At 43.7% G+C, this 9,336-nt stretch overlaps 1 protein-coding gene across 2 annotated transcripts in view; it reads left to right on the plus strand.

Moving 5' to 3' along the window:
- Positions 1-9,336, plus strand: part of CREB3L2 (cAMP responsive element binding protein 3 like 2) — a 135,703-nt gene that overhangs the window by 60,039 nt on the left and 66,328 nt on the right. The window contains exon 1 of one of the 2 annotated variants that reach the window (XM_037729859.1): positions 8,316-8,440. The exons of the other annotated variant lie outside the window; for it this stretch is intronic. The gene's annotated coding sequence lies outside the window, so the exon portion shown is untranslated. Of the gene's footprint in view, positions 1-8,315; positions 8,441-9,336 lie in introns of those variants that run through there. 2 annotated transcript variants of the gene reach the window in all.

Consider the following 9,336-nt stretch of genomic DNA (forward strand, 5'->3'; position numbering starts at 1 on the left):
TGGACTTGGAGGCAGAATTGTTGCATGTTCAGAGAATTCTGTGGGGGTAGTCTGGGGAACCCTTTTCAGTCACCCATTGGGCGATCCTTATGTCTGGTCACCATTTCTCTTGTGAGAGAGTCTGTAGTGTCGATTTCAGTTTTCAACTCCGAGTTCATGTGCCATTTTGGACGTCAGTTTTCTCAAATTAGCGTGACCAGGTCAGGCCAGATGATACCTAGTGTTTCTTCAAGCTTCACCAGTCTGTGGTTTAGAGCCTGCTGTAATCCAGAGTTTTTCCGGAATGAATGGCAAAGTACCAGATTTTCTTCTTTTAGGGTAAGACGCAAGAAAGTAAGAATAGTAAACACCTGAGCTTGTGCCTTCACCGAAGGATATGAGAGAAGGGCCTGGGTGTTTCCAGGTGAGGTAGAGACTCAAGTGTTGTGAGCAGAGCATGTATACTGTGGGAGGGGGAATGGGGCTGCCTTCTGTTTAAGATAGTGGAAGGATGTAATCCCAGCACTTTGGGAGGCCGAGGCAGGCGGATCACGAGGTCAAGAGATCGAGACCATCCTGGCGAACATGGTGAAATCCCGTCTCTACTAAAAATACAAAAAAAAATTAGCCGGACGTGGTGGCTTGCTCCTCTGGTCTCAGCTACTCGGGAGGCTGAGGCGGAAGAATCGCTTGAACCCAGGAGGCGGAGGTTGCAGTGAGCAGAGATTGCACCACTGCACTCCAGCCTGGCGACAGAACAAGGCTCCGTCTCAAAAAAAAAAAAAAGATAGTGGAAGGAACCAGAAAGAAGAAGCTTAAGCAAATATCATATGTAAAAATTCATATGTAAAAAACACAGCTTCTGGTACTGCTGGTGAAATTTCCTGCAGAGAGGGCAGGAGACTTCGTTAGAACAGCCTGACCAAAACCGCCTCCAAATTTCCTTGTATAATGAACATGTAAAAGGGTTGAAAACTGCAAATTGAAGGATAAGGGACAGAAGGAAGAATATCAACAAGGAATAAAACACGAGTTAGGAAGGATATCTAGAGAATTTAACTGGGTAGTAGGAAATTTAAATCTAATTTCTCATGTGGGGAGTTTGGACTTAGACTGAGTTATGTGGGAGGATTTTAAGTGTGGGACGGTTAAAAGCAGACATTTTTTGGCCTTGGCATGTGGAATAGACCAGGCAAAAAGCCCTGCTGGGGCGCCAGCACTCCCGTCCAAGAGTGTGGAGGTAGTCTAGACTTGGGGATAGAAGTGGAGAGAAGTGAGAGGGAAGAATTGGTGGCCCAGTGGCGGCTGCTCTTGGCATCCCAGTCTCTGTGGCTTCCACACCATGGATGAAGAGAACACAATCGCAGGTTCTGCACTGCCTCAGCCTTGAACGGTTGGCTTGGTCATGGTTTTGGTGGCCTTTCATTTGTTGGTGAGATTCATCTATCTGTTGTGGCATGAAGAAGGGGCAAGAGAAGCACTCAGGGACAGTTTGAGTTTCTCGAAGCAAATCAGAGGACTTCTCCATCTGATAGAGATATATCTGGAACAGCTCTGCCTGCTCTGAAAGGATCCTGAGAATTTCCTCCATTGACATAAGGAGGTTGCCCTTCTCTCAGGCCCAAGTTACAATTCAAAATCATTTTTTGGAAACAATGAGGAATCTGAGCTCTGAGTTCTCTGTGTTAGTGTTTGGGAGGCAGCAGGGACTATGCTGAACGTGCCTGAGAAGGGGAGAGCAAACAGGGGTCCTGCCCTACTCCATGCTGCTCCACTTTCTGCACCTTCAGGATAATTTTCCATCTTGTGAGGATCACATGCAGTCACAGTGTGCAGGTGTTTTGTCACGTAAATACTGTGCACTGAACATGGAAGGTACTATTATTATTATATTTTCCCAGCATTATTTTTATTCCCCGTTGGTACTTGTTGGATACTCTTGGGCCATGGAAGGACAGGTCCTACTAGGCTGGAGGCTAGTTTGGGTTTAGAAAGAATGAAGAAGTGCATTTTGGGGGTATTTGCCTTTGTATGTGTAAATAAGCCAAGAGGTAGACAGATTAAATTTTTGTGTGCTAGCTAATTCTGAATTTTGCAGCTCTCCTGGGGTATTTCTCCCTTCCTCTCATTAACTGATTTGTTTGTATTGTGGGCGGATGCTCTTAAAATGAAACAATGGATTTTTTTTTTCACATCAAATTCTAACAACCGCTGTAGGCTACTCAGGATTGGCGTACATTTGGGAAAGTGCATCATTACTTGTTTTAATGATGAAAAATTATGTAGTTTAAAAGGAATTAGTGTGGCACATGACCCTTGAAGCAAATCTCATATGTAAAAATTCATTTTTATGTAATAGATATATTAGCCATTACTTTTAAAAAATAAACCATTTCTGAGAGCAGTTTGAGGTTCAGAGCAAAACCAAACAGAAGGTACGAAGATTTCCCATACGCCCCCTGCCCCACACACTCATAGCCTCCCCCATTACCAACATCTACCATCATTCTGGTACACTGACACATTGTTATCACTCAAAGTCTATAGTTCACATTAGGTTCACTCTCATGTTGTACATTCTATAGATTTGGACAAATGTATAATGGCATGTCTCCACCATTATAGTATCTGTGTCAAGGTTTCAGTGCCCTAAAAATCATCTGTGGTCCTCCTTCTCCTAGGGTGACTCCTTTTACAAAAAATCAAATACGCCCTACCAATGGATTTATAATAGGTTTCCTTTAAATGTCATCTCTCAATGCCTTTATTGCTTTATCTATTTTACATGCTTCATTTACAAAAAAGGTACATTTGGGTCAGGCGAGGTGGCTCACACTTGTAATCCTAGCACTTTGGGAGGCCGAGGTGGGCGGATTACGAGGTCAGGAGTTTGAGATCAGCCTGTCCAACATGGTGAAGCCTGTTTTTACTAAAAAAATACAAAAATTAGCCAGGCATGGTGGCGCATGCTGCTGCAGTCCAGCCTGGGTGACAGAATGAGACTTCATCTCAAAAAATAAAAAAGGTACATCTGGATACTACCAAGCAAGGTGTGTATATATATGTGTGTGTATGTGTGTGTGTGTATATATATATATGTATCTATATATAGATATAGATATATAGATAGTAATAAGGCCCTTTAAAACACAGCTTCTGGTACTGCTAGTGAAATTTCAGTAAAGCAAATATCACTTCAGAACAAAATAGCCCCCCACCAAAATAATCCCTGGCACAAACCTCCAAACCTCTGGTGTAATAGAGTTCCAAGCTCAGCCCCCATTTTTTAAAATTTAAAGAAATACATACTATGCCTAAATTTTTGTCCTAGAAGAGAATTGAGTGCTCTTGAAATTTCACTGTAATGGGGTTTGACTTGTGAGCCATTTTTTTCCTTGGGACTTTGACAAGGTCACCTTTTTCCTCCCGGTTGGCATCTGGCCCTTTTCTGTGTGTTGTGTGCAGGGTACTTGTGTGAGAGCCACTCAGATCTAACGTGCACTGGCCTTGAAGTCAGGTCCCTTCTCTCCCTGCAAGGGGAGAAGGAGGGTAACCTAGGGGATGTCAGGAGCCCAGGCCAGCTCCTCCCCACCTGAGCAATGAAGTCAAACTGTGTTTTGCTGGAGGGAGGCCTTGCTTTCTAATGTGAATTTGAGGCATGTCCTCTGAATCATTTATGGACAGGGTCAGCTTGCCCCGGCCACACTCCCTATTTCTATGGCTCCAGTCTTTGGGAGGCATTCTGTGCTCTAGGCAAGGCTCCTAGCCACGATTTTTAAGCACAAAGGCTTCTTCTCCTGCCTACCTGGGAACTATCTTTTCAGCCAGAGACTCACTTACAAAGGCATCCCTTTTTCCCAGAGGACAGCGCTGGGACTTGGATGCTGTGGAGCTCAGATGGAGCCCAGGCAGGCCTTGGGCCTCTTGCTGCCAGCCCAGGGTCTGCTTTCTGAATCCCATTACCTGCTGTGCCCACCTGCTTCACTGCCCCTGGGCAGGCATTACAGGGGCAAATCTAAACAAACCCGTGAGGCAGAAAGAGGGTGTTCTCCATCCTCCTTTCCCCAAGTTGAAAAGCCTTCATAGCTCCATTTTAGGTTGCCTGCAATATTTTAGAAAATGATAGGGTAGTAGAGCTGAATAGGTTGTTAGCAATGACCTATAAATATCCCTGTGTTATTACTGCTTTCTCTGCTGGCAGGTTTTAACCTGGGATCCGTGGAATCCCTCTGCCATCTGCAGGCAGGCTACAGGGGTGGGCCAGCCTCCTGAAATGCTGGGCTGTGTTTGTGTGTATGTGGCTGTGAGAATTTCTCAGGCAAGACTGTCATTAGATTCCCAAAAAGGGCATTAGATTTTCAGCAGGAGCTTTCATTAGATTCCCAAAAGGATCCAAGCATCAAAAAAAGGTGACAAACTACTGATCAGATTTAAAGCACACCTCCACCCCCAGTTCACATACACACACACATACACGCGCACACACACGCACAGAGATTTACAGTACACACATGCACACACAGAGATTTACAGGACACAAGCACACTCATACACACACATACACAGAGATTTACAGTACACATACACACACACTCACACGTGCACACACACACACAGATTTACAGGTAAAGGAAGCCTAGAAGAGGCAGAGTGACCACCAGTGAAGTGCAAGGCCGGGACTAGAACTCACATCCCTAACTGATTCAGTGCAGCACTCTTCTGTTAGCCTGTGCACAAAAGAGGCCTTTTGGGCTGACTACGGGATGGCAAAACTGCTTTAGAACATGCTATACAAGTACTCTGGATGATGGGGCACAGGACGTACATTCTGGATAACTCATTTTGCACCTAGGGACAATTCTATGTAAGACTGACCTTTAGTCATTCATTGTTCTGCCCATGCTCTCACTATATTTGTTGAATGGGTGAACCTCAGTGGAGAGTACTATACGGAAGACAGATTAGTAGCTTTATGCAGCCAGTTATTTGAACTTAGGAATTATGAATCCCTGTAATTCCAGCACTTTGAGAGACCGAGGTGAGTGGATGACCAGCTGGTCAGGAGTTCAAGACCAGTCTGGCCAACATGGTGAAACCCTGTCCCTACTAAAAATACAAAAATTAGCTGGGTGCGATGGCACACGCCTGTAGTCCCAGCTGCTTGGGAGGCTAAGGCTGGAGAATTGCTTAAACCCGGGAGGCAGAGGTTACAGTGAACCGAGATAACGACACTGCACTCGAGCCTGGGAGACAGAATGAGACTCCATCTCAAAAAAAAAAAAAAATTGTGAATCCTTTCTTTCCTCCCCTCTTGTTCCTTGTTCCCCTTTCCTCACCCTCATGACCTCAGATCTCAGGGCAGTTGTTAGCAGCAGGAGGTGGCCCAGATCATAAACCACTCCTTCCTTGCAAGCTACTTTGGCAATTCATTAATGACCTGAAATGCTTCAGAGCCAAGGTAATTTTTTATACAATAAATAATTCTTAGAAGGATAAAAATTTCTCCTAACTTATGTGATTTGTAAATTTGGACATTTAAAATATTTAATGGCATTTATTTATAGCTGTTGGGAGGTATAGCTCTAATTCAGATTTATCTTTTATTTCGTTAGGATGTTATAGAATAATAGATCCAAACGAGGTAGTTGTTGAGTGCAGCAACTATTTATGATCTGTGATCTATGATCTGGGCTAGGTCCAGAGAGGGATGGACAAACAGTTTACATCTGGGCCATGGAGTTTGGAAGGCCTCGTGATAGGATATTTAAGTAAGTTGGCAAAGAAGGGAACATCAAAGAAAAGGAAAAATGTGTCAAGTTAAGAGTTCCTTAAAGGGCTTTACTTGCTTAGGGAAATGAAAGATCATTTCAAGGTTTATCTGTCTAGGGATGACTTTATAAAAGAATTACATTTGTTCTATCTTAGGTAGTTTCCTGATTGGTAAAGATGAAAATAAAAGCATACTCTAGGAAGAACACTGTGAGAAGCAGGTGTGCAAGTAGAAAATGCCTTTTTTATTTTTTAATTATGTTAGTTTTTTTAAAAGAGCTTTTTAAAAGATTGCTGTGCAGTGGAGTGTTAGGTGCATGACATGCATTATTGAGTTTAATTCTCACAATACAAGGCTAGCACTATTGTTAAGCTCACTTTACCAGCATTATTATTAACCTCATAAACCAAGGTTTAGAGGATGGAAATATCTTGCTCAGGCTTGCACAACCAGGATTCAAATTTAGGGCAGACTGACTCCAGAGCTATATTGCCACAATGCCATACTGTGACCATTAGGATTGGAATGAAGGTGTTGTTTATAAGAATAAAAGGAGACAAAACCTTATGGGATAGTTGGAGGATGTTTAATGCAGAATCTGTAGATAATGGGGAGATAAAACCTGACACAAATTGGGGAGATAAAACTTGACACAAATTTTTAAGGGAAGCTACATGTGTATTCTCTGAGCTGGGTGAAGAACATTCATGTTGTGAGGCAGGGGTTCGATCCTATTAGGAGATTTCTTCCAACTCAGAGATGGTGTGATGTTACTTGAACCCTTTGGCAGAAACATGCATTAAGGCCAAATAACCATCATCATGCTTTTTGCTGAGGTATCACGGCAAGTGATACCAGGAGTCTCTCCGTCTAATAAACTCTTGGCATGTTTCTACAGGTTTAGTGCAGGGGACCATGTGTTCGTAGTGGATGACTGTCTATGAGCCTATCTTTCTCTAGCTTTAGAGGCTGCCTGAGATGAAACAGCAAGCTGTGGTAGAAAATGCCTGGAATTTGGAACTGGCTGGACTTGAGAGGGAATGTCAGTTTTGCCTTCCAGCAGGTGTGCATCTCAGAGCAAAATAGCTAATTATCCCAAGCCCCAGTTTTCTCATCTGTAAATGGTGACGTGTTTACCTTATATTAGGAAAGCACCCAGCTCGTTTTCTGAAAATCTAATGTGTCCAGCACTTAGTCCATCAGGCAAGTGTAGCATCTGATCCTGTCAACATCATCATCCATGATCATCACCATCACGGTTTGTGCTTCTTACAACCTCCCAATACAATTGGACTGTGAGGCTCAAATACCCCTTTCCTAGAGAAACAATATGGAAACAGTTCAGCCAATGTGAAATAAAAGTACCCTAGTTCAAGGTCTCTCAGTAGGGGACAGAGATCTTGAACAGTGGACTGAAAGCCAATTTACAGGATTGTCATGAGCACTGAGTAAGAAAAACGCTATGAAATTGCTTTGTAAACCCACAAAGCTTGATTCAGATATTAGAAGAGTAAAATGTTATTATGCCATTGCCTTTGAAAGAATTAAACTAAAATCCCATAACCCTTGGGTTCACATGAGTAGTACTTTCCTAAAGTGTTTACAGGATCCAAAAAGGCTTTCTCTTTGAGGCTCACATTGCTCCTTTCCCTGGTTTTTGGCCTCCAGGACCATAAGTCCCCTCTCCAGCTGGCTGGCATTAAAGATGGGCCCACTCTGGCCTGATCCCGGCACCAGCAATGGAATGTTGACCTGTCTGCTGAGTCTTTGGAGCCCACCACTGCCAAGGAGACCCAGCTGGAGCTAATTTGCTGGGCTGAGTCATAGTATCTGGTTGGAACCGGTTTCTTTTCAATCACAAGGATCTCCTTGAACCTACTGAGAGCTCACCACTTTGCTGAGTTCCTAGGTGTGGGTGGGTGTTCAGGCACGGTTAGGCTTCTGAGGAAGATCCTTTTCCAGAGGGGAGGTTATGATAATACACTTGACAACAACTGTGAATGCTTCAAAACTGCCTATCATTAGTGCTAAATGGTTTGTAACATGAGAATGACTGCATAATCCAAAGTAGGGGGAGTTCAGGGAAAGTTAGCAGAGTTAGAGAGTGTTTATTATTGGTTATCCAGGGGATGTTCATGAAAACATTCATTAGTGCTGCTCAGAAGAAAGAAAACAGAGTGTCAGCAGAGGAGGCCAACCTGGGCAACTTCCATGGGAAAGTCTGGGCAATCAGAGCCTTGCCTCGGGATAGAATGGGATTCCAGAGCTTTAGTGGCCAGCACAGCAGACCGGGAGTTGACTTTGTAGTTCCGGGAACTAAACTGTGGCTTGGAAATGCAGGGACTGGGGGTTTAAAACCTGTTGCATTTGCATGTTACATTCCGTTATTTATTTCTTTTTTTGTCACCTTAGTTTTGTCTTGAAAGGATTTGTGTCGAACAGTTGCAGAATAGTCACCATCAGGCAACCCGGAAATTTGTCCTTGGGGAGCTACTTAAGCAATCGGATGCTGACTTAGGTTGTTGTATAATCAGGAAGTCTGGTTCTAATCTTAGCCTTGCCACTGTTCTGCTCCTTGCTGCCCAGAGTGTGGTATGTGGAGTTGCAGCATTACCTGGGAGCTGGTTAGAAATGCAGAATCTTGGGCCTGCCTAGACCTGTGAATGAGAAGCGACGGCTTAGAATCCCCAGGTAATTTATCGGCACGTAAAACTTTGAGAAGCGCTGACCTGAGTGGTAAACTCTGGGAGGGCATGGGCATTTTCTAGTTTCTTATTTATTATTTTGTAGCCCCAGTGCCAGTCTGAAGTTTAACCCACAGTAGCTGCAAAATCCTTGAATCTTCCTCTGACCTTGGACATATTTGAACTTCTAGGAACTTTGTAAGCATCTAGGGACTTAACTGTAAAGTGACGTAGGGAGAGGGGAGTTGAATGGAAATGGAGCCAGTGACTGAGAAGCTGAGGTGAGCGTAGAAGCACAGGTGGTGTGAGTTTTTGTTGTTGTTGTTGATTTTTTGTAGAGATGGGCCTTGCCATGTTGCCCAGGCTGGCCTTGAATTCCTAGGCTCAGCCATTTGCCTGCCTCTGCCTCCCAAAGTGTGGGGATTACAGGCATGAGCCACCACGCTTGGCATAGGTGGTAGTTTTAATATAGATACCTTTAACCTACTAAGTCAAAATCTCTGAGGGTGGATCATCAAGTTTGTATGTTTTTATTTATTTTTATGCCTTTAAACCACATTCTGAAAGTAAAATTTTTGTGTTTTTAAAAGTTCTTTTCATGTTAAGGAATATTTATTACAATATTACATATAATTAAAAAAATTTGTGGCCGAGCGTGGTGGCTCACGCCTGTAATCCCAGCACTTTGGGAGGCCAAGGTGGGCGGATCACAAGATCAGGAGATCGAGACCATCCTGGCCAGCATGGTGAAACTCTGTCTCTACTAAAATATAAAAAATTAGCCAGGCATGGTGGCGTGCACCTGTACGCCCAGCTACTCAAGAGGCTGAGGCAGGGGAATCACTTGAATCTGGGAGGTGGAGGTTGCAGTGAGCCAAGATTGCACCATTGCACTTCAGCCTG

Source organism: Cebus imitator, unplaced genomic scaffold (genome assembly GCF_001604975.1).
Source record: "Cebus imitator isolate Cc_AM_T3 unplaced genomic scaffold, Cebus_imitator-1.0 Scaffold319, whole genome shotgun sequence".
Lineage (NCBI taxonomy): Eukaryota > Metazoa > Chordata > Mammalia > Primates > Cebidae > Cebus > Cebus imitator.